Source organism: Gymnoscopelus braueri (assembly GCF_963280865.1).
Source record: "Gymnoscopelus braueri genome assembly, contig: SCAFFOLD_82, whole genome shotgun sequence".
NCBI lineage: Eukaryota > Metazoa > Chordata > Actinopteri > Myctophiformes > Myctophidae > Gymnoscopelus > Gymnoscopelus braueri.
This window is the reverse complement of record NW_027660740.1, coordinates 189,506-217,032: the sequence shown is the minus strand read 5'-3', so window position 1 is coordinate 217,032 and position 27,527 is coordinate 189,506.

The window sequence follows — 27,527 nt, the reverse complement described above, 5'->3', positions numbered from 1 at the left end:
GTAACCACCTCAACCCTATAGACATTACATATTTCTCTGGACCCCACTGTGTGAACCTTGACCCCGACTCACCTGGGCATTAAACATAGCAGGTATATTTTATTTTAAAGGTGCGTTATGCAGAGTGTGATTTATACAAGATCAAATAAAACAAATAGAAGGGAAAAATGCTTTTTCTTAACCACTTAAGCCATTTTTGCACAATAATGAAAATAGCTGATCTACAAGCTCTTGCCCATAATACAATGCCAGGGAGAATGTAATTAACATATGTTGGAATTGAATGGTTACATTGTGATATTATCAAACATGAATATTAAACATATCAGACAGTCTACATTTACCATAATGCATGGATTTAACTCAGTCTGACCAGAAGCAGAGGGGGGGGGGGGGTGTGTGTGTGTGTGTGTGTGTGTGTGTGTGTGTGTGTGTGTGTGTGTGTGTGTGTGTGTGTGTGTGTGTGTGTGTGTGTGTGTGTGTGTGTGTGTGTGTGTGTGTGTGTGTGTGTGTGTGTGTGTGTGTGTGTGTGTGTGTGTGTGTGTATATTAAGTGTGTGTGGCAACCCGTGCAACCCGTGCCCTATACGCACACAATCAAGGACCTTGCACACGCACCATCAGCTGAGCCAAATGACTCATTGCAATTGTGTTGCAAGTTTCCTCTATTTGTAAACATGACATTTTAAAGTAACAATGATTGAAAGAGTTTTAAATATGTTTATATGTTTATTTATTGACACTGTGGTGAAGCTAAATTATTTGTGGGTCACCTGTCTCTCCTCTGCAGTGCTGGCTATCCTATTGATTGGAAGGGGCCAAGCACTGTAGAGGAGGAGGGGTGTTTGTTCATGTTTGTGTTATGTTTGGTCTTTTATACTTTGTGAATGAATTGGCGCCGGGGAAACATAATGGTTGAATTTGTTTGTAAATTCCTTTTGATTGTAATTGTGTAGAGACTCATTTTGTTGGCATTGAGGCGGTCTGCCTCAATGCCAACAAAATGCAGAGAGATGTCTGTTTCATGTCATTAAAATGTATGGCTACAGGGTAGTCCCTATCATTTCTACGAATACTTTTATGTTCACTGATGCGTTGTTTAAGTTTCCTGGTGCTTGTGATACTTTAAGGTTATTTATTTCATCCTTGATACATCTTCTGCTTTTTTCCTGTTGTTTATTTATCCTTACTCAACAGGCCTGGCTTTTTACATTGACCTTTTGTGATGTCCCTGTGTTGTATTTTCAGGCCAGACCCCCTATACCTGTAAGATTTGGTCTGAATACAACTTTTTTGGAGATGATGCCTCCTTCATCTAGCACTAAAAAAAATGTTCTGCTGTGCCTCAGTACACCTTACCGACAACATGGTCGGTAAGCAAAAACTCCACTCTGTAAGTCAACGTCACATGTTGTCTTTTATTTGAAAATATTTACAGGTTATATGTACATAAAAAAGTTACAGATAATATAGCTACAGAGCATAACCTCATGTCTGCTTTAACTATGCAGAAGGGTACTATTCAAAATAAAATCAGCAGGTTACTCATCATCCAGTTACAGAACCACACTGGGGCACAAGTTAGTCAGATCACAGCACGCTCGGACAACTTTGTCAAGGATTGTCATGTCCTCGCCCACTCCTGGTTTACGCATCAGAGTGATGGGTACCCTATCATTTAATATATGGTACTTGTTGCGTGTAGTGCCTATGACCCTCTCTACATGGATCCTGAGGTGTGCTATCTTGCGTGTTTCTTCCACGTCTTTTTCTGTCTTCTAGGCTGTCAGACAACCAAGCCCTGCATCGTCTCTTTGTTACGTCGGAGACCTGGCTGCTTCCATTTGGGAATGTGGCATTGATCACATCACAGCAGAACACCTCAAATATGCAAGCAATAAAATCTGCCCTCTACTGGCCATGTGTTTTACAGGTCTGTTGGTTCATGGTGTCCTTCCAGAGGCAATCACCTCTGTACAATTAGTGCCTGTCCTTAAAGACAAGGCAGGTAAACTAAACAGCATTGATAACTATAGACCTATCGCTCTGGCCAGCATCCTCTCCAAAGTATTGGAAAGAATCATGTTTGTGCGTCTTGAAATGTTTGTCTTGACTGCAGATAACCAGTTTGGATTTAAAAAGAAACACGGCACAGGCTTATGCATTTTTGCACTTAAATAATTGATTTCCAGCTACAGTCCTTTTTTCCCCTTTTTCTTAAAAATCTCTTGGACCCCAAACTACACTCTTGCCTCACATCGATACCATTTGTAGAGTTTGTAGATCAGCTATTTTGGGGGAATGTTCCCCCCAGACGAGGGAATGTGAGGAACCATCACCACATCACCACTAGGAGGCCTCGTTGAGACACTGGACATACAGAAGACCCAGCTGAAACTAAATGTTCATTCAACCACTGGCTCTCAAAGTGATTGATTGATTGAAAACTTTATTAACAGTTTGTGAATAGTACAGTGGTACGATTATACAAATGGTGCTAAAATAATTCATCTAGACATTTAAAGACAAACACTAATATGAGACATCATCTATACTAGTAGTAATACAAATAGATACAGTAGACAGTGGGGGGGGGGGGGTCATTTCTGGTGTTAAATGTGGTCCAGGGACCCCCAGGGGTACTTGAGGGGTTCCAGTTAATAAAGTACAGTGTAACCACCTCAACCCTATAGACATTACATATTTCTCTGGACCCCACTGTGTGAACCTTGACCCCGACTCACCTGGGCATTAAACATAGCAGGTATATTTTATTTTAAAGGTGCGTTATGCAGAGTGTGATTTATACAAGATCAAATAAAACAAATAGAAGGGAAAAATGCTTTTTCTTAACCACTTAAGCCATTTTTGCACAATAATGAAAATAGCTGATCTACAAGCTCTTGCCCATAATACAATGCCAGGGAGAATGTAATTAACATATGTTGGAATTGAATGGTTACATTGTGATATTATCAAACATGAATATTAAACATATCAGACAGTCTACATTTACCATAATGCATGGATTTAACTCAGTCTGACCAGAAGCAGAGGGGGGGGGGGGGGGGGGGGGGGGGGTGTGTGTGTGTGTGTGTGTGTGTGTGTGTGTGTGTGTGTGTGTGTGTGTGTGTGTGTGTGTGTGTGTGTGTATGTATTAAGTGTGTGTAGGTGTAACAGTAGAGTAGGTTGTGTTGTCATCCATGGTGTGTGGATTGAGAGTCTGGTAGGTGGAGTCTGGAGGACAGTTCTCATAGTCTGCCTGAGAACAACATGAATAACACATTAATATACAGTATAATATATCATAATATGTGCATGTTCATATAGTGTATGAGTGTTAAAAACATGTGTATGTACTAACGTCAGTGGGGGAGGGGTTTCCAGGTGACACAGTAGGGGAGGGGTTTCCAGGTGACACAGGGTGACTGGGTCTGTTGTGACATCTGACTGAATAATAAAAACCTTCAAACACAAAACACACACATATTAATAATCATATTAATGTGACTGTTGATCACATTTATATTATAGTCATTTATATGCATTAATAATGTTCACATCCTAGACCAGCAACATTTCAGCAGAATTTGTTAAAAATATACAATTTGTGTAGAAATATGTTTCTGGGACGTTTTGATTTAGAACACTTTAGATGGAAGTTCAACTCTGGCTCCAGCAGAGTGAATTAATGATCATTATAACTCTATCGCTAACTCTAACTAGCGCCCCAGCTGGCTTACACTAGAAGTGTTAAAATAGTACATTTGAGAGAAAATACTGTGTTTTTAAAATAACAATTTCAAAAACAGCGTTATAACTTTAATCCACGTTTAGCAGGTTTAATTATCTGAACCCTACTCATGACCTTTGACCTTGTATATGTTGTACTGACCTGCTAGTGCTGTGATCAGAATGAAGTTAACAGCCAGAGACACCAACGGCCAAACAGTGACATCCTTCTGACTGTCTTTGGTTGGCAGCTTAGTAGCTGAGAGAGAGAGAGAGAGAGAGAGAGAGAGAGAGAGAGAGAGAGAGAGAGAGAGAGAGATTATTTTGAGATTTTTAACACTGTATTAATCAGAGGTGAAGTTTACTGGATTTAACTGAGTTTTAGAAGTATGCTAGTTAAAAGAAAATACATGAAATGTTGATATATCAAATGAATCTTTCAAAAGTCAGGAAGCTTGTCATGCTTACCAGAGATGAGGTGGAAGATTTCGTTCAAAACGGTGGTGTAATTTAGTCTAGCAGTGCAGTAGTAAAATCTCATGTCTTCCACAGTCACGTTGTGAATGAACAGACGGTTCCCTGGCTTCACAGAGAACCTGCCTCTGAAATTCTCATTGAAATGTTTAGCGTCCTCTGTTAATTTATTGTACGTTCTCAGGATGGGAACTGGACCTCCTCCCAGTAGCTGCATGTACCAGAAGACATCTTGTTTATCCAGAGAACAGTTGAGGATGGTGTCTTGTCCCAGTTCCACAGGTACATTGGTCCATTTCAGAGTGTGGACAGAGGTCATAAAAACACCACAGAAAAACAACAGCATCTGTACGTGTTTCTCCATGTTGTTGTTCAGCACACACACCTACTGTCTGTCTGTCTCTACTACACTGTCTGTCTCTCAGCTGTCCTACTGTCTGTCTCTCCTACACTGTCTGTCTCTACTACACTGTCTGTCTCTACTACACTGTCTGTCTCTCAGCTGTCCTACTGTCTGTCTCTACTACACTGTCTGTCTCTACTACACTGTCTGTCTCTACTACACTGTCTGTCTCTCGGCTGTCCTACTGTCTGTCTCTCCTACACTGTCTGTCTCTTAGCTGCTACTGTCTGTCTCTCTCTACACTGTCTGTCTCTACTACACTGTCTGTCTCTCCTACACTGTCTGTCTCTTAGCTGTCCTACTGTCTGTCTCTACTACACTGTCTGTCTCTCAGCTGTCCTACTGTCTGTCTCTCCTACACTGTCTGTCTCTCAGCTGTCCTACTGTCTGTCTCTACTACACTGTCTGTCTCTCAGCTGTCCTACTGTCTGTCTCTCATACACTGTCTCTCTCTCAGCTGTCCTACTGTCTGTCTCTCATACACTGTCTCTCTCTCAGCTGTCCTACTGTCTGTCTCTCATACACTGTCTCTCTCTCAGCTGTCCTACTGTCTGTCTCTCATACACTGTCCTACCTTGTCTCTCAACTGTGCAACTATCTAAACGCTTCTTTAAGAAGTTTGATGTCAATCAAGTCTCCAGTGAGTGTCTTTGAAGGAAGCTAACTACTAACTGGTTGATGGTACCGTGAGAACATTCTATAGCTGTGTGCTGGTTTCCTCTTAGAAACTTCTGCGGTCTGATCATGTTCAACGTGATGCAACCACAAACATCTCACTCTGTTGGTAAACAGGACTTTAAAACGGCTTCTCTTATTCACGGTGAAATCTAAATACGAAAGATTTTCTTAAGATATATTGCCGTTATAATAAAGTCTATATTTACAGAAAGCAGAAAATGCATGGCCACCAGTGTTTAAATCTGTATTTTTTTATTTGTAATCTTGCCTATATATATCCTTTTTTAAGACCACAAGGACTGACAGACAGACGTTGCACGAAAGGTGACTTGATGGGGGTCCGTGTACCCCTGGACCCCCGTTGACCCCCAGCCGCCAAAAGGCAAGCTTTTCACTTGTAGATCTTCGATTTTAGAAATTAGAAACTAGAAAATTATTCTAAGTGTTTATAATTAAAATTCCAACATTCACACACATTCCCTGCCAGAGGGTTTTTTTTATTTTACTTCCCCCAGTGCCAGTGGTTAAATTTGTTTTACACAGGAGCCGAGATACAGGATTTTAAAGTAATAAGTTAACCAAGGAGTGAATGGAGCTAGAAATCTTTGGATCGTGATATCTCTGGTTCTGTGTGGATAAATTGAAAAAAAAAAAGAAAAAAAAAAAAAAAAAAAACTTTTTTTTTTCTTTTTTTTAAATGGTTATACTCGTGATTGGTATATTGATGGCAGTAAACGGGTGTATTTTTCATCAACGGTTATACTCGTGATTGGCAGGTAAAGTGTTAAACTCCTCATGTTTAAGCCTAACTGAATTATATATTTATGGACTTTTTGGACAACTTGTACATTAAATTTGTCGGCAAGGCTTTGCCACGCTTTCTCCCTGGATCTATATTTATTGCGGCTGTGTTTCCTTTCTTGCTTATTATACATTTGACTTCCTCATATGATTCCATGAGCTGCTGCAGTGCTGCTGTTCAGCCACAGAGAAGAACGCTGCTCTGGTTTTGTACTCCATGATTGGTCAAGTTCAAGGATTCTGCTATCGACTTTCATGGTCTTTTATAGGAATAGGTGAACGCACATTCAGCCTGGTTTAACGATCCTGGCTCGACAAAGCCGCTCCTTCTCAGCCCGGCTATGCGTTCGTGGAACTGAATAAACCAGGCTGAACAGTGCAGGCTTGTCAAACCTGGATTTGCCTTTTAAACCAGGATCATTTAATTCTGCTTTCGTGAAATAGGCCCCTGGTCATATTGGTCTGAAATTAAGTTTTTGTTGTTTTGTCTCACTTTGATTATGTTTTGAAGTCTTTATGTTTTATTAATCTGTTTTGTTTCTGGTTTAGGACTTGATGTGAGACCCAGGCTGGGTGCGGTGCTGCCTGGTGGTGATGGTGGCCCTCGTCGCCGTGTGATGTAGCAACCCACTTCTTTCTTGGTGTGTGTGTGAGGTCGCTGCAGCTTGTGGGGGTCGCTGTGTCCCCTCGCTGGTAACCCCCAACCCAGGTCTCGTCTGATTGGTTAGTATCATGTTCTGTTTTATTATGATTTAATTTAGTATATTTAGTTATTTCCAGTTCATTGTGAGTCTGTGTTGTCATAATAACTGTTTAACATGTGAGTTCATACTAACTTTTACTGCTGCTGCCTGTCTGTTAAATAAAACCATGTCAATGTGTACTTTATGCCACGCCTCTGCCTCAGATCTTTACACGTACAACCAACCTTATGTGAGTAATTCTGTGTAATCAGAGTAATTCTGTGTAATCAGAGTTATTCTGTGTATCAGAGTTATTCTGTGTAATCAGAGTTATTCTGTGTAATCAGAGTTATTCTGTGTAATCAGAGTTATTCTGTGTAATCATGAGTTATTCTGTGTAATCAGAGTTATTCTGTGTATCAGAGTTATTCTGTGTAATTAGAGTTATTCTGTGTAATCAAAGTAATTCTGTGTAATCAGAGTTATTCTGTGTAATCAGGTGCACTTCCACATTTAGATTATAACCATTTCCTAGGGTTCAATTCCCTAGGTGGTGTAGTTGGCCACATTCATTCTTACCGCCCTGTTGTAGGTAGGTAGGTGGATGGGTGGGCCTGGTCAGGTGGTCCTTGTCCTTGAGGATAGTTTAATACCGTATAATAAGTGGTCTAGAGAGTCTTACTGGACGAGCCCACTAGATGGCGCTTTAGACCAGTGGTTCTCAAACATTGTCATGTCAAGGACCACAAATGAATATGTATTTATATAAATTACTATCATATGTATTTGGCCGTGGACCCCCATCTGAAAATACATATTTTGTGCCAGGGACCCCTTGATTTATTGTTAAATTAGTTCATTACTTTTTCTGTAAGTGTATTCTTGCTCTGTAAAGCACTTTGAGCTGCATTTCATGTCATGAAAGGTGCTATACAAATAAAGTTTATTATTAAGAAGATTTGTATATGTATATATATGTTTGTAATTTAAAATTTCCCCCCACACATTTTCAAGATGTTTTAAAAACTAGATCTACAAGCTCACAATGTGTCGTGATGCAAAAAAAATGGCAAAAAGTAGCAGATCTACAAGCTCAAAACACGTGCTTGTAGATCTGCTACTTCTGATGCTTTTGTATGACATTTTATGGCTTTTATCTTAACAAAAAGTTAAGATATGGAGATGACTATCACCATTCTTGAGAATTGGGACAAATCATGTCCTACCAAAACATTTCAAATTATTTATTAACACAAATAAAATAAAAAGGTTTGATGTAAATATTCTTAAAAGATTTATGTATATGAATTACATAACATTCATACAATATTTTGGTCTGCTTGCACTCTGCCAGAAAACATTCTTAAGACAAGGATTCACAACTTCAAACTTTGTTTAATGTATTTGTTAAAATCATAAGCATCATCAAGGACAAGCACCACCCAAGTCACAGACTGTTCAAACCCCTACAACGACCGCGACCGGGCAAGGGGCTCTACCGCAGTATCAAGAGTTCCACCACCAGGTTCTGGTGTAGTTTTAATCCGGCTGCTGTCAGGATGCTGAATGAGGCATAAGCCTTGTTCAGCAGCCTGACAGCAGGCGGTGCAAAACCTTTCTGGCTCTTCCTGAACACACCTGTGGATTATACCAGGGACAATGACTTGGACTTAGCTCCCCCTCGGACACACCTGTGGACTACACCAGGTACAAATGACTTTTTTGCTGCACTCCCTCATGGAGCTACTTGCGGATTATACTAGGGTCAGTCCACCCTAGGTGGACACGCACTGACCTTTTGCACCTTAATCCCATGTATAACGCACTGACTTTTTTTGTCTTTTTATTGTGCTCTTTTTTTCTCTAAGCACCTTAACGTCCATATGTATATCATGCACAGTATAAGTATAACATGCACAGTATACATACATTGCTGCTATGCTCAGGCACCTTAGTTTTTTATTATCTCAGGTACTTTGTAAATTTGTAGATAACTTGTCTGGCCTTCTGTTGCTCTCTTGTTTTGATCTCCTTCCCACTTGCCCCCCACCCCCTCTTCTTCTCCCCCCCCTCTTCTTTCTATGGAAATTAACGTTGCGATGGGAACGATGTACAAAAACGAATTTCACCCACTTCTTTACCTTGTAAACCTGTGATGTGACAATAAAACTGATTCTGATTCTGATTCTGATTCTGATTAAACAAACTGACCATGTGTATTGATAACATCTGGTGTGTCCCAACCATAACATCCTAAATCCAAACTAAATTAAAGAAGAAAACAATTATATTAGCATTAATAGAACCTAAGCAACTTTGAAAAATAAATTGTCAACTCACTACGACTGTGCTGTGGAATGAAAAATAATTACATTTGGTCAACTCCATCAGACTCAGTCAGATGTCAACTCTGTCAGATATGCCATCTTATGGAGTTGGGAGGTTGAAGAATATATTAAAAAGCTAAAGGTTTGTCCCGATTCTCAAGAATTGTGCTATGTATTTACATTTTTTAAATAGTCAAATGTGTGAAACAACTCCTAACAGGATAGTATTGGTCATATTAGAATTATTAGTATTAGAAGAGTTTTATTTAAAACATTTGCATGGAAATAAATAATGTAAAAACTAGTGTAGGTCAGAGAATATAAATAAAGACTAAATAAACTGTAGGTCATAGAATATAAATAAAGACTAAATAAACTGTAGGTCATAGAATATAAATAAAGACTAAATAAACTGTAGGTCATAGAATATAAATAAAGACTAAATAAACTTTAGGTCATAGAACATAAAGACTAAATAAAAACCAGACACAGCTCTCACACACACACACACACACACACACACACACACACCCCGTCTTGTCTCAGTGCTGTAAATATTCGGCCATCTTCGATCTTGTACATTCACATATTGTACTCCCGTCCCAAGTCTCACAAGACTTGCACCTCTGTTCCAGTGTATGTTAATCTCACATAGGATGTTATGCAGAGAAAGAGGCAGTTAAACAGTTAAACGTCCTCTTTCACATTGTGACGTGTTGTCAGCTTGTAGGTTGGATGTAGGTTGGATGTTTTCACATTGTGACGTGTTGTCAGCTTGTAGGTTGGATGTAGGTTGGATGTTTTCACATTGTGACGTGTTGTCAGCTTGTAGGTTGATATTTATGTTCCATGTGATCACATGTGGAATTATGGAATTGACATGATAATGACATTGGGAGGAAAATAGGAAAATAATCATTGGATTCTCTAAATTAAAGAAACAAAAATATGAGATTAAATGATCGATCACAAACCTCATTGACAGTCATTTCTTTGTTCAAAATATTTTGGTAAAAATGTTGTAGGTCTATGTACAGTCAATCACATCCAATTGTATTACATTTATTATTTAACTCTAAATTAAATTATTAAACTATTTCATACAAGTGTGGTCAATTAAGGTGCCAGGATGCGGGTTACCAGGCTGGTTGGTTGTAATAATAAAGTCCGGAGTCCATGTTCAGAATCATTCAGTGGTTATTCAGCAACAAACAACATCATAGCAGCTTCCAGGGACAGAGAGCCCCTGTCCTCCACGCAGCCTTTCGGCTGGTGAGACAGCAGCACTTCCTAACATCACATTTTCATACACCTTTTATACTGTAGGTTCACATTACAATACATTACAGTCATTTAGCAGACGCTTTTATCCAAAGCGACTTACAATAAGTGCATTCAACATAGGTAGGGAACGAAGCTACTAATCTCCAGAAGTCTTAAGTGCATTTTCTGCAAAAACAAGCAACTAAGAGTATACCTAGCGCTAAGGTAAAAGTGCAATATATCATCTACTTCCAACTATTCCAAATATATGAGTCTCATGTAACTACATGTCTGCTATTCTGTTCTGAACAAATACGCTTGGGTATTAACTGGTTCATAATGTAACATGGCACTCTTACAAAGCTTGTTGTTGTTAGTGCAAATAGAGTGATAGAGACATCATGATGAAGAGCAGAGAGATGTGGGTGTGTTCTCTTACAGACACACTGCCTCCTGCAGGAGGAGACGTCACTTCTGGTTCAGCAGTGGGTCCCTCTGTGGGTTTGTCTGAAAACATAATAAGGGTTTAGTTAGAAGGAGTAGTTCACCCAACAAAACATATTTTCTATCAGTTACAAACCCCATGAATTATTTTTTTTGTGGAGTCATCAAATTATTGTCACCAAAACATCTCCATGAATTCAAGGCTTCATGGGGTGTGTAATTGATAGAAAATAAATCATGTTTTGGGTGAACTACTCCTTTAATGATTCAAAATAGCTGACATATTTAACATGTTAATAATAAACTATTATTATCAGACGCTGACAATATAGTGTAGTTAATATAGTTGTCATTATTGAAATCGGAGGCACATTTCACTCTTATGTTAACACAGCGCTAGTATGTATTTTGCTGATCTGTATTTGCATGCGTTTAAATTAAAGTGTGCACATGCGCGCACACACACACACACACACACACACACACACACACACACACACACACACACACACACACACACACACACACACACACACACACACACACACACACACACACACACACACACACACACACACACACACACACACCTTCGACAGTGAGCTCCAGTAGTTGTTGGTAATGAACCATGGGGATATCACAGTTGTAGAGCCCAGCATCCTTCAGACTGACGTCCATCAGAACCACAGAGAAGTTCCCCTCAGCATAGAGCTCAGGAAATGTACGAGTTCTGTTGCTGAAGCGATGGTCCTGATCAGACAGATCGATTGTGTTGCCGAGGATGTCAATGAGTTTGAGGTCGTCTCTGTAGCGCCAGTAGACGTTGAGGTTTGATGAAGTATTGCAGGAACAGGGCAGCAGAATGTCTTCACCTATAAACCCTCTGATCCTCTCCTGACAACACACTACACACACACACACACACACACGCACACGCACACGCACACGCACACGCACACGCACACGCACACGCACACGCACACGCACACACACGCACACACACACACACACACCAAAAGCACCAAATATCTTATTATGGAATAAAGTAAAACCCTCAACCACTTAGTATTCACACTCAGACAACTTAACTTGGTATTCACATATATGTACACGTATATACAGTCTCAGTGAACATCCGTTCTCTTCTGACACATGCAAATCGACAAAACTTTGCATTAATAAAAGTGTATGTGATTAGACGGCGAGACTACTCTCTTTCAGCGCTATGCCTCTCCTAAGCACCTGTCCAGTGACAGTAGAATAAACATTATCTACAAAACTGTCAATTCTGAATCTGATCCTCTAGGTTCTTCTCTTTTTAAGGATTCATAAAGAAATACAAAAACATCTACAGTATACATGAACATTCCCTTGTGCTGCTTCAAGAGTGTTGTCACATGAGACCTAAACTTAGCAATTTTCTTCAACAACTGGTCTGCAAATTTGGAACCTAAGAGCCACTATTAACCACTTTACAGAAATAAATAAATATCATTACATTACGAACATTAGCCACACAAATGAATGAACTCAAATGAACTAATTTTTACTTTATTTGTTCATTTACTTATTTAGAATTGTGAACGTGCAGATTTTATACTATCCACCAAGGGGTGCTGCTGTACCCTCAGCACCATGGCCTTGGTGTTAATATGAACCAAAATATGTACAGCAGACTGTTATGATGTTGATATTAATTGATGAATTGATAATATAGTGTTTGTGATCTTACCTGAGTTCAACAGCAGGAAGATCAGAATCCAGACACTAATCCAGACAGATGTGAAATAAACAGACATGTTAGTCTACACACTTATGTAAGTGGAACCCACTAAACTCTGTTATACATCATGTATAATGAAGTGGCGTAGCACCAAATTCTGGGCCCTGGGGACAAAGATTCATTGTGGGCCCCCTATGAATTTTCTTTTCTTTAAAAAACAAAACAAAAATATGTTTGTTTGTTTTTAGGCTCCCTTTACCTGGGGCCCTAGCAACAATACATGTCAGTCATATTAACACTTAATGAAGAGACATGTTAGTCATTTTAACACTAATGTAAGTGGAACCCACTAAACTCTGTTACATGTCAGTCATATTAACACTTAATGAACTTACCTGTCAGTCATGTTAACGAACTGAAGGCATCAGAAGTGCTGTCACACTGTGTTGGTCATATACTGTCTTCACTGCTGCCTGTAACAGAGACAAGGATTTAACACAGCAGGTCTTAATCACAAGTTTCCCAATGAGCTTACTGGGGGAAGGGGGGGGGGGCAATTATGGGCGTCACTTACTGTTGTCAGTCATTCCATTCATTTGAGGGATCAAATCAGTCAACAATAATGTGGGAACATAACCTGACAGACAGCAGATAGGGTCATATTCTGTCTACTTATAAGATCCTACCTACAAGATCTCCCTCCACAGCTGATTCTAATCACTTAACAAGCACTACGTAGGCCCCATGCAGAGATTCAGGCGTCACAGCCAGTGTTGCCATAAGAGACATTGAGCTTGTTTTTCTGTAAAGTCTCTTATAAATGTTGGTAGTTTCCGGTTGCAGTTTTTTGTAGTTGCTTTCTTGGGTTTGCTTTGTATGTTGTTTAAACCAGTGGTTCCTACATATTTTCATGTCAAGGACCCCCAGATGCATAAAGTAATTGTCCACGGACCTCCATCTGACATCTGAAAATATTTTGTGCCAGGGACCCCCATACAAGATTTGTTTTGTTAAAATGTTTAAAAAATATTTAAAATATTTCACTTTTTTTCTCAATATTTTTTAGAATAGCAGATCTACAACCTCACAACGTGTCGCGATGCAAGCATTGTGAGCTTGTAGATCTGCTATTTTCAAATAGCCGAAAGTTAGCACAGACGCTTCTTTTGGGCTTGTTGTCATAGACCTGGAAGCTTGTTTCTGGAGTTATATAAGTTATATTATGTTATATATAGTTATATATATATTATATATATTTATATTATATTTTATATATTAGGCTACAGCTAATAGCAAGTGTCACAAGCCATTGATCATTCATTTGAATCAGCTGTGTGTAGGGTAATAAGACAGACTAATATGACCCTTTCTGATTTCTGTCAGGTTGTGTTCATTATTATTGACTGACACGGATCACTCAAATGAACTGAATGACTGACAACAGGAAGTGATGTCAAGAATTCACACAAAGGCTCATGGGACACTGGAAACTTTGGTAATTAGAATTACTCAATTTTGACTCGCCAGGCTTCCTACACGTGCCTCTCAGTTCCTCTTTAAAGAGTGCTGGCTGAGACCAGATCAGATCAGATTCAGATTCACTTTATATTGTCACCTAGAAGCACTGGTTAGGTACATACATGTGAAAACCTTACGCTCGGAAGCTCCAATATAATAAAAACATGATAAAACGACCTGAAACACTCAATAAACAATAAGAACAGGACAAGGATATCAATCAATGAAAGTGCATATAGCAAAGTACAGAGGGTTATTGTCACTCTTTACTGTTCTTTAACTGATGGCCTGTGGGGGGAAAACACTGTTCCTCAGCCTGCTAGTGTACACTAACTAAGGGGATCTTGTATGCCTTCACCCTTTTGGACTTAATTCAGTCTTTTGTGGGTGTGGGTGGGGTCTTTAATGATCCTCATGGATTTGTTGAGGCAGTGCTGGGTGTAGCTCACATGTTCTCTGATGTTCTCTGCAGTGCGAATCCGTACAACTGCTGTACCAGGATGTGAAGCTGCCTGTCACGTACCACGCTACTAACCGCCTCGCCACCAATAGGGCGTCATGAGAGCCCCCAATAGGGCGTCATAGCATCGCCTCTGCTCAGGCTCCAGCAACAGGCAATATGGGAACCCATAGTTAAAAAAAGGAAAAAACAGCACTCTCTGCTGTTTTTTTCCCTTTTTAATTTGACTCTGGGGGGGACCTCCCAATAGAATGTGGATACCAGGATGTTGGCCGTTAGGTCCTGCCCTCAGCCCTCCACTTCCGGACCACGTGTCTTTGTTTACATTCCTAACATTCCTAACTATACACGTTGTAACAGGAGCTCCCGACAGATTCAGCTGCGGAACTCTGAATCTGTCTTGAGAGATTAAGCAACATGACGTAGCATCACCTTCCAGGCACAAGGCCAACTGCAACACCTTGTCCCTCACTGTACTGACCACCTCCTGGCATCTGATAACAGTTTGAATTGAGCATGGAATGCCTCCCAGTCTGACCCACCTGTAAGAGCCATTTGAGCCATTGTGTTTCTAAATTGATGATGTCACCACAGGGCTTGGTCAAGGCCAAGGTTGCCAGGGTTACAGGGTATAGACCACCGAAGTCCTGGCGTCATTCGTTCATCCCCAGGTTTGCGGAAGTCATGTCTCTATGGAGAATAACATTGGGTCATCTTAGAATCGTCTCATATAAGAATTGTGGTCCAAAAATAAACACACTGTCCCGGCGTTATTGTCAGGGAGGAGGTTCTGTATCGTTTATGATAGTCAGTCACTTATATTTGATACAGTCTGTTTCTGGAGAAAATGTAACTAATTCGGCGGAAGTAACATTATCGTTTTCTCACCGTCAGTTGATGCTTCATATCCATAAGAGTCAAACCGCCGGGGTCATGTGTTTATTTTTGTAACACAGTTCTTATTTGACGAGATATTAAATACGTCTATGGGATTCAGAACGGGGGTGGAAAACTGCGAACCAGGTAGACAAACAAAGGATGTGTAAATGACGTCAGACTTCGGTGGTCTATTTAACCCTGTCTGTAATCAAGGGCAGGTGTTGCTGATAGGAGGCAAACAGTTTATTGACTGTATTTAGGAGGGCTGTTGGTTTATCCACCCTACGTTTAACTGTTATGTTTAATTGTATTTATTATTTGTAGGCTGGAGTGATTGACACAAAAGCTATAAGAATAAAAGCATTTATTTATGAACTTTACATACGGTTTGGACTTCAGTCTTTTTATCACACGTCGAAACAACCCTAGCTGTCGGCAACCAGTAGTGCCTAAAAGTATAGGACTTTAGACACTACATTTAAGTCAAAAAACTGCCTCTGTGCAGGTGGACTTGTTTATTGGAAGCTAGTCACACCAGCGGGGCTCGCTTTTGGACACGCACGGACAGGCCGTGTGTGTTTGGTTTGGAGTGGAGTGGAAGGATCCACGGCGGAGACGGGGATCCACAGCGGAGTCGGCCAAACGGGCGATCAGCTGCAAGGTGCCGTTGGTGGTGATGATCGCCACCCGGAGCTACAAGAGCCAACCGGGACATCCAACACGCCAGCAGCAGCCAGCCCAGCAGCCAGCAGAGATCATCTACAAGCTGTGCTGTACTTGAGGTGATCGATTGCCATCAGCACTTCAGTAGCCCAGCAGAGATCGAGACTGGACCGGTAACGCACTGACAGGCCGTGTGTGTGCTTGGTGTGTGTGCGGTATGTTTCAGCAGCACAGCGCCGCCGACACAAAAAATGGCCATAAATAAATGTGTGTGCACTAAACTAACCTAACACTACACCACCCATGTACTAGGTGTCTTCACAGAGGCAGCAGACATCGTGGGACAGAAGTTGCCATGGTTACGCCCGGACGTGGCAAAAGTGGCGGGAACCGGCGATGGCACGCGGGCCGTGTCGGCCTCCGCAGCGCGTCCATCCCGTCATTTAAAAATATTCAGTTACTGTTGGACAAATCAACAATCCACACAACTGCAACAGTCCACAAGATAGCAGCCTTAAGTGCAAAATTTACTGTTTCTGGTATAAATCAAAATAGACATACAATATAAGAACATAAACCCTTTCATGAGACACACAGGGTCTCAGGTTTCTGGGTGCTCAGAGAGGCTGCCTTGTCAAGGTACTCGCTATCAGTGGAGGGAAAAGTACTCACATTACTTAAGTAATAGTATCAATACTGCAATGTAGAAATACTCTGTTACAAGTAAAAATCCGGAATTAAAAATTTACTTGAGTAAAAGCACAAAAGTATTGGTATTAAAAAGTACTAAGTACAAACAAAGGTAAAAGTACTCATTATGCAGAATGTCCCATTTCACAAGTCTATAAAAGGTCTATAGGCCTACAAATCTTTTGAAAAAAAAACAGATCTACAAGCTCACGAAGCATTGTGAGCTTGTAGATCGGCTATTTTCAAATGGCCGAAATGAAGTGGGTATAATGTATGTAGTGTTTTGTAATAATAATCAAAATACCTACAAACTAGTAACTAAAGTTTTCAAATAATTGTAGTGGTTGGTATTTACCTCTGAGAGATGTAGTGGAGTAGAAGTAAAAATACTGAAAATTGGAAATACTGCAGTAAAGTAAAAGTACCTCAAAATTGTACTTAAGTGGGCTACAGTACTTGAGTAAATGTACTTAGTTACTTTACAGTTTACACCGTGGTCCGTGGGGTTTTTCCCCTTGATAATTGCTCCACATTGTATCACCCGTTTGCAATACAAGGCACTTGTTATTGTCTTTCTTGCTGTTGCATTCAAATAAATCCCATATAGGACCATATTTCTCCCAACTTGTTCCTCCGTCGCCATTATAAAGTAACGTGCACTGCCGTGCAGTGAGTGAGTGCTGCTCACATGCGCTGACATTGAAAACAACCAGAGTAACCTGCCCCAACACGCTCACCCCCAATTTTTTCGCGTACCAGTGGTTCTAATACCGCCGGATTTGCCCTGGGGCGACTGTGTTTTGGGGCGAGCTACGTCAATGGTGACCGCAACTGACGTAGAACTGTGCAGGGGGAATGAATCGAATTAATTTAAATCTAAAAGGCTTATAAATATTGAGAAAAACGAAAACGAAGGGCATTTTTCCTATAATTTCAGTTCGTTTTAGTTTTGTAAACACACAATACAGTTTCAGTTAGTTATCGTTTTTGTTTGATTATTCTGTTAGTAGTCTTTTAGTATTATATATGAAGTTTACCACTTTTTGAATGTACTAGTAGAGAGCTGGGTAAGAGGCCTTGTCAGATACAGGCCAGGGTGACAGAAGGACAGAGTCAGAGGCGGGAAAGTCTGCAGCCTGCTGCAAACTGACACTCTAAACACTCACCCAGTCCGCTCAGTAACGTAATATCATACCTGAAGCTATTAAAGAACTCATTGCAAAATGACAGTGACCAGAAACATGGTCAGAGAGCTGTACCTCAGGGGAGGTGCTGAACAGAAACCCTAGCAGTATATGGTATTGGACAGAAGCAGGTAGTCTCTCACTGGTCATCTGAGAGATATTAATATCTCTGTCCCACTGGTCATCTGATGTGTATTAATATCTCTGTATAACGCGGTGGTAAAGGACAAACGTCTCATCTGTCAATGATGTGTAATGAATGATACTTTGACCTTTTAGGCCGCTATAAAATGTATCTAAGAGCGGCGTTGGAGAGCTCACTCAGCCTACGACTGGACGCGTCCTCTCCACTGCTAACCTTGTCTGCTATGCGCTCTGTGTAACTGCAACCAATATAAGGGTTCATCTGTACTACATAGTCCGTGGTTTGGTCTTACTTCAAAGCAAAATCACCACAATTCTAGTTTTTGTTTAGTTCAGTTAACGAAAATGTTATTTTAGTTTTCGTCATTTCGTTCGTTTTCGTTAACTATAAAAAGTCTTATTTTATTTTTTTAATAGCATATTGTTGCTGTTGGGCAGAAACCTTTATCTCCATATTTCAATTTCATTTTTTTTCATAAATTAATGCCATAGTTCATCATACAAGAGTGTTGCACAAAAGTAGTGAGCGGATCTACATTTAGATTGGCTGTTTTCACAATTTTAAAATTGTTTAAAAAAAATGATAGTAATAAATAAACTGTCAATCCCTTATATTTACCTTTAGAGTTTAGAAGTGGCTACCTGTAGACTTAGGATACTCTGTGTACCAGGTGTGTCGATGGAAAGACACAAGTCCAGGCGGATCTTCAATCATCAAGCTTTAATTCGTGCCGGCAGGTTACAAATAGCATGGCATTCCTCCGTTCACTTCCTTGTTTAGTAATACTACTCCATGCCCATCCCCCCCCCCCCCGCACGCCCGTCTTGTGACTACTATGACAAAATACTACTATGATGACAAAACACCGTCAACTCAAAAAAGTTGTTTCAAGTAGCTACTGTATAGCAACATTAAATGTCCACAACACTTAACTACTAAAACAAACAGCAGTTTGAAATAAAGAAGAGGTTACCGTTTTGCATCCGTCTGTTGGAGGCACCAAGCCCGATGTAAGTAGGCTACAGTGGCGCAATGGTTATTTATAGTGTGTGGAATCATTAGACTAACTGTAGCCCACTTGTGGACACTGGAGGACTAGCCTGTGTCACAATGTGGGAGTGTAGATCGGCACAAAGTCAGTAAAAACCCTTTAAAGTAAAAAAACTGACCAGAAAACGTTTTTAACAGTGGAATGAAAATGTACAACCTTCCTCACCCTCACTGAAGTCTTGGATCTTTGCCCTGTCCCCCGCTATATCTATAATATACCTGTATGCTTCCATTTACAAATGTGTACAGAAACACCTTTCTGTAGCTTGTAAACTAAATGTTTCAACTACCGATTTACCCAAAATAAGCAGGAATCTGCATTGTTAAAGGTAGGGTAAGTGATATTTTTTTGGTTAAAACAAAAAGTTTTGAATTAAAAGGTTAAAGCACTATATTCTGATAGTAATCATTGCTATATAGTGTGTGTTCAGTCACAGGAGTCTCTCCGTCTCTCCAGCTCTTTAATAAACAGAAAATACATTGTCAGGTAGGTGACAAACTTTCAGCCAATCAGGAGAGAGTACCCAATTATCAGCTTTATTTTTTCCAGGGTTCCAGTTCCAATTTGTTCAGCTCATTTCTTTTTGTCACCACTTCCAATTTCACTTGTTTAATCTGTATCCTGACTGAGTTCTCTATCCTGATTGGATAAAATTGGTATCCTGACCTGAAAATGCATTTTCAGGTTGCAGTTTAATAAAGAGCTGGAGAGACATGGAGACTCCTGTTACTGAACAAACACTCTATAGCGATGAGTACTATCTGAATAGAGAGCTATTTAACACTTATTTTAACCAAAGAAAATTACTTACCCTACCTTTAATAGAAAAAAAATATTCCTATTCAAGGCCACCAATGTATGCTTTAAATAGGCTTTGAAATTGCACTATAAATCAAGTGTGGGTAAAAAATCACACCCTGTGTGAAGTGGGCGGTGTCTTCCTAGCTAACCACAATACTGAATGGAGTCAACCAATGATATATGATATATGCTTTGATCTTAAAGAGCCACTTCTAGGAAGACTTTCTATTTTCTTCTCAATATCGGTTTTCCCTTTTCTCATTTCAGCCATAGTGATCTTTGACTTCTACTTTACTGTTCTCACGAAATGGACAGTATCTAAGTAATATACTAGTGTTACATCACAGTGGTTTTAGATTAGTTTCGTCATATGTATCACTAGCCAATCACAGCATGTGTCTTGCTAGCTAATCACAATACTGAATGGAGTCGATCAATCATGTACAAAAGATAAATACATTTATTGAAACACTCTTTATGATGGACAAAACCATAACTTAAAAAAAACAAATAAAGTTATGGTTGCTTATATAGGGCTATGCACATGTGTCATGTGACACTGGCCAATCACAGTCCTGAATAGATTGTGATTGGCCAATCACAGCGCAGGATAATTGTACAAATTTCCAAACCTCACTTTCAGGGGCGGTTTCACTGCCCAAGATATTTGTACATTTTTCCAAATCTCACTTATAGGGGCGGTTTCACCGCCCAAAAATGTGTGACATAATTTAAATTATGATGTTCTGTGTTCCAGCCTGAGATTTACTGATACAAACAGTACAATGTACAAAGCTGTGAGGATGTTAGTTTACTTAGCTTGTAGAGCTGCTATAAAGAACATAATAGAAATGTAAATGTATTTTTTTAAATGAGAAAAGTTTATTGTCCCAGAGGGATATTTGGCTTCACAGCTTGTTCAACATAGGAACACATAAGAACATTATACAACACAACATACACAAAGTACACCCTTAAATTCCGAACACACAAACAACAAGTCAGCGAGGCACTTTGTTTAATGCTGCAATGGCTGAGTGGACAAAACTTCTAAAGCAAACCTTTTCCCATCTCAAAGTTCTACATCTCTGTGCAGATGGTGTGATTGTAAAGTGACCATAAGATTAAGAGGACGCAGTGCTATTGTGAGTGCTAATAGGCATGTAATGCTAGTAAGTTTGTTTTTGTTGGACATGGTCAAAATATAGAAAAAGCATGGGGAACAGTAAAACAGAATAGGCTGGACTATGCTTTTGTAAAGTAACAACAAGAGGTGAGGGACAACAAACAGAAAATGGCAGTGTCTGTCATCAGAGAATTTGTAGATTGTCTGTTTCAAAAAAATAGATATTAAAGAATTGTAAATAGGAATTGTTTTGAAGATTTTTAACAACTCGAATCTTCTCTCATGGGGGTCCCTGTCACAAAATATTTTCAGATGGGGGTCCACGGCCAAATACATACACATATCAATTTGGGGTCCAGTATCTCACAAACATTTTACACAAAACCCAATTGTAGACGCTGTTACACAAATCATCTGTGTTTTTGTGTAAACACTGCTGTTCTAGGGTCCTGTTGTAGGGAGAGTCAATATAGCTGAGCAATGTGGAGTTGGAGGCAAAAATCCCATTCGGCCTGGACGGTTGGCGTAACCGTCTGGGCACGCCTATCGCGGGTTCAACTCCCGATTCTGACGGCCTTTGCTGCTTGTCACTCCCCATCTCTCTCCCCATTTCCTGTCAGCCTGTGCGTGGCGTGCGTGTGCGTGTGCGTGTCACGCGTGTGTGTGTGTGTGTGTGTTCGCTCGCTGTGCAGCACCACATGAAGTATGACATTGGGCCTCAGGCCTTTACCTTTGTATCTCTAATACCAACAACAACATAAATGTCATTGTCATATCCCAGGTGTGTAAAAAAAAAAAAAAAAAAAGGGTGGGTGGGTGAAATTCTAGTGCATAAAAATGTGTTATTTGCAGTTTTCAAGAAAGGGAAGAATAGAGATCAAATCAAGGAAAACAGATCAGATATGTAAAATATTCCTATGACGAGTAGAGTAGAATCATGTATATACATAATAAGGCTGTTGCCTTCAGGGTTAAATTCAAGGTCCTTGTGCTTACGTATAGAGCTCTGCATGGTCAAGCACCAGCATATTTAACCGACCTGCTAGAACGGTATATGTGCCGAGCAGGACCCTAAGGTCAGCCGACCAGGTTAGTCATCCCTCGAACCAACTACATAACCAGGGGCGACAGAGCCTTTCAGACTCTGGAATGCCCTACCGCAGGCCCTGAGAGCTGCAGCGTCTGTGGGCATTTTTAAGAACCACTTGAAAACACTTCTGTTTGGACTTGCTTTTGCGCAATATCTTTGTATTCTTTTTATTATTTCTTCCTTGTAATATGTCTTCTGTTTTTGTTCTGAGTTATATTGTACTGTTTTGCTGCTGTTTTTTGTTACATTTGTTGGTATGTAAAGCACTTTGTGAGTTTTTCTCTGTGAGAAGTGCTATATAAATAAAATGTACTTACTATAATGCAGGAGGCAGCAGGACGAGTGCTTCCAAACTCGAACACATAGAAAGATTATCGCACATTTTATTGACAGAAAGTTGCTCATAACATGACAATGGAGGATTTCTAAAACAAACAACGCACAGATACAAAGAGGATAACCCAAGCTGTCTGTACAGCTGCAAAATTGGTGAGTTTATTGTTAATACAATCAGATATTATAGGACTTTTCTGTTTCATGAATGGGCTTGACATTTCAACTTGGATGCATAGCATCTAAGTTGCTTGTTTAACAAGGTTACACTTATATATTTATTTTCGTGGTTGAAATACCACCAAATCCTGGGACTTGTGTGACTCAATGTTTAGTTTTCTATTCCAATTGTTGATGCCTGTACAGTACTGTCTCTTTAAGACTTCACTGTAGTCGAGGGTTGATGACCTCACAGCTGCGCCTCCCTCTCAGTACACGCTGGATTCACTGAGAGGAGGTCATAGTAATGATACATTGGAGGAGGAGGTATGCTTTGTTTGGTCCGCCAGAGTTAACGTTTTTATTTCGTTTTGTAAGCAGTGTTACACAACAGTGTGCAACTAGAAATTATGCTAGATTCCTTTTGTGTTGCTGAACCTGTGTATATGGAGGACTGCATACTATACTCACATACAGGACTGCACATTATACAGTGTTGCTATGCTCATTTGGGATGTGCTTGCACTGTATTTTAATGACGTGACACGCACGTCGCTTAACACCTACACTATAGGTCACACAATGGACAATTGATATGCATCTAGGCTTATTCCTATGTTAATTCGCTAGGTGTCGGGAGCCTTTGTAAACTTTGTTGAGGTGTGAATTTAAAGTAGTTTTAAATCTATGCGTGTGCCTGCGCGTGCTCCTGGTCAAATAGGTTCCTGCACGGCGTGCAAGGCCATCCCATGAGCAATGCAACCCTGTGAAAGAGCAACCAGCAGCAACTTGTGTCCGAGTCCCTTCTTCCCAGCAACCACAGAACACAACGCAGAGGTTATCAGGGGTTAACGAATTCTGGTCCAGAGCGTTAGTGAGTTCTCTCTAACGCCCTGCCAGGCGCTGGAAAATAAAAATAAAATATTTCACCGGAAGGAAAAATCTGGTCAATAGAAAAATTCCATTGACCAGATCTGTAGAGGACACTGTGGAGAAAACATGTTTTCCTTCCGGTGAAATATTTTCTTTTCTGGACAAAGTGTATTTTACAGAGAAGGTGGGGTGGCCTGGCAGAGCGTTAAAGAGAACTCACTAACGCCTTGGACCAGGGCTAACGGATGTGCAGCCAGCCAGTAGACTAGCAGAGCCAGGCACACCCGTGGCCGTTACACTTGTAGCCCATAGCACTTGACCTAGTTATGATGACCATGCAGATATGCCCTGATCATTTGTTATCATGTTATTGAATGTTATTCAGACATATACTAGGTTCATTGTTTATGTAGTATCCTATAGTTCCAATGTACAGAATTAGATAGCTTGAGGTTTAGACAGATGCTACGTGTATTGTTTTGGTATCCTGTAGTTTAAATGTATAGATGTATTATTTTGATAGTATAATGTTTAAACTGTATGCTAGATTCTTGGTTTAACTATCCTAGTTTACTGAAAATTAATTATACACGCTATCTCTACATTTGATGTAGGAGTAGGCCTATGTGTTTACCTTGTATATTGTAAGTCACTCTGGAGAACAGCATCTGCTAAATCACAATATAACAAACTGCCAACTGTTCCATAACCAGGGCTGCTTTTTCCCCTTCTTCTGACCCCCATTATGCCCTTTAGTGTTTAGAGTTTTGTTTATGATGATAACCCAACTGCCACGTGTCTTTAATTGTTCTTTCCTTTATTATATGTGAAGCAGATCAGGTTGGAGGTGACAGCGTGGTGTTGTGGAGGAGAACTATCTGTAGGGCTCTAGGCCACCTGGCTTCCATCCACTTACTGCATCTAGTTGTGTTTATCTGTAGTGTGCACCTAACCCACTAGCGCAGGAGTCTTCAACAGGGGGTCCGTGACCCCTAGGGGGTCCTCAGAGTTGCTACAAGGGGGCCGCCAAATGTTTAAGTGATAGGATTTTTTATTTTTACAGTAACCACTTGAACCCTAGCATCCTGGAGGGTTGGGGTGGGGTAAATGTGCCTGCACAATACGGACAAAATGTCATACAGTACCTCAATATTTATGCCAAATATCTCCATAGTGAGAATGATCATTCAGCCTCAGTGTACGCTCTCCTATGAGGGTATACTGTAGAGGTACAGACATGTCCATAGTCTGGCCTGGGGGCAGGTTTTACATGGCCTGCAGGCCACAGCTTCCTTTCTAAAATGTATTGTATTTGTCCTGCCTGTCAATGTGTAAATGCATGCATTGAAGTTCCCACTGAGAATTTTTCGGGCTATTAGACGTCTAAAATACGTCTAAGGGCTATGCTAGGCAACGTCTAGGCTAAGGTTGATTAGCTGTTTTTTAAGAGTCTATTTATAGACTGTCTATATTATAGCCGTTGAAATGACGTCTATAATATAGACGGTCTGTAAATAGACGCTTAAAACACATCTAATCAACGTCTAGGCTAAGTCTAAAAAACTTTCACTGTTATACCAATTATAACCCTGTTTTAGACGGAGGTCTAATAGCTGACTATGGCTCACTGGGATGTATATTGAGTGTTTTAGTAGTAATTAACCTGGACAGATATACTGTTTCTAGGTAGAATTGTAAGGATTCCTAACTGCTTGTTCCTTATGTTGTCTTCTGTTCAGATGGCAGTGTAGCCACATGTAAAACAATGTCTTTCACATTTTGAGAATGAGACGATTTATTAGACTGTAAATTATAATAGCAATGCAGTGCATGCATGTGAAAAAGGCAGAATAAAATGGTTCTAATGCGATGCATTTGTATGTGACTTTGTTATGGTTCAAACGTACCGTTATGACAGTCGTCCCTATAAGGTGTTTTCATATTTTCATATATGGCCCCTTTGCAAAAAGGTTTGGACACTGGAAAGTACAGTTCAATACAAGGTCTACTGTACTAAAAGGATTTTAAACCCAAGAAATGTGCATACAGCTGGTTCTGGTGACCAACGGACATGTATATCATTGCTGTCAGGTGGGAGGAAACCTTGTCCAAAACTGTTTCTTTTCAGAAATGTAAAAAAAAAGGTGTTCTAACGCTTATTTAGTCACAAGCTCTTAATACTTTTCATTGGTTCAATATTTATAAAAACCCACAGACATACTTCTCCATATTTAAACATTCATGTTTTTCTTTTGTAAATGTGACCACTTTTACTAAAAAAAAACAGATCTACAAGCTCACAATGCTTCACATCCTGATGTGTTGTGAGCTTGTAGATCTGCTACTTTTGTGTGACAGAATATGACGAGGTAGGGTATTCATTTACAAAAAAAGGTTTTGTCCGACAGCACACAGCAACAATATCTGAGTTACAAAGCATGTTGTGTATCAACAATGTGATTCTCAGTGAAGTTTTAAACCAGAATCAAATCCATGTCAAAAACTACTCGAGCCTTTTTCTCAGAAATAACATTTTCAAAAACACGATTCAATAAGATGGACAAGTTTACTAAGACTAAAAAGTAAAGTCCAGCACTACAGTCCATAAACAACAGTAAAGGCTCAAACACTGACAGATGAACATTGAGGATGCAAAAATTATAGAATATTTTAATTACAAAAGTGCAAAAAAGTGACATGCTGAAAAAAGTGACAGAGTGGAGGTTTCGGTCCTCAGACCATCATCAACAGGATATAAATAAAATCTAATTTAGTCTATGATTCTCCAATTTCATGTGAAATAAAAAATAAATAAATTCTAAAACGCTGAATAATATTAGTCACATTATTGGGCACATGTAACAAAATAGAAAAGTGTCACGATGACATCACAGTCTTCATCACTCTAGTTACTATAGGCTATATTATTCAATAACGTTTTCATTACATTGTATTAATGAAACTATCATCAAAACATGTCACTCCACTTTATACAATTCAAATGGAATAGAATGTTGCAATTGATACGTTTGTTTTTCGTGCGAGCATGCCTGTGTGTTTTTGTAAACACATTGTAAAGTGGTTTGGATAAAGGCGTTATATACAATAAAGCAGCATTTAGGGGTTGTGTCCACCAAGACGTTTTTTTTCCTGAGTACAGCTCATGTTTTTAAGTGGAAGCACTCCCAGGTGCCTGGAAGCGCTCCCAGGCGAGCGCCCCGCCGTTTACAGCCAGGGTAAAAAAAAGCCTCAGTTGACACGGTACCTTAAAATGTATCGTCAAGTTACCTTAGCTTAGCTACCATTAGCTACTGTACCTGGTTTTCATCATAAACTTAAACCAAAAACCTAAATGATATGTATATACAGTAATTTGCAATAGTTTGGAAGTGAAATGTAGAATGTACAACCACAGAATAGTACGTAGCTTAAGCCGAGCCATGAGGCCCATAGAGCAGGAGGGCAGGAGCCTATCTACTGTTTCTGTAGCGTGAGGCAGCTTGATGTACATGTACACCCCCCCCCCCCTCACCCCCAGCCATGATAATACATTTTATATTTATAAAGCGCTTTTCGAAACATGGTTTACAAAAGTGCTTTACAGTGGCAACATACAATACAGTACACTAAGAACCATTCAGCTTAATAGTTTTTTGTTGGGTGTTTACCCTGAAGCACCTTAAAAACAGCTGGTAAGATAAACGACAATAAAATCATTACAGTAATAAACAAAACAATAAACTAAGTGATCTAATAGAAAGCCTTGGTATAAAGGTAGGTTGTCAGAAGTGATTTGAAAGATGCCACTGAGTTGATAGTCTCCGATCTAAAAGGTCACAAAGCATCACGAAGCAACGTGTCGTGAGCTTCTAGAGCTTAAAAAATATATATAAATACAATTTACAATGTAGGCATTTAGCTCTTAATCCAGAGCGATTTACAGCAAGCAAGGGTTAGGGTTATTTATAATAAATTCCAAATGTGTTTTCAGATGGGGGTCCACAGGCTATTACATATGAAATTGGGGG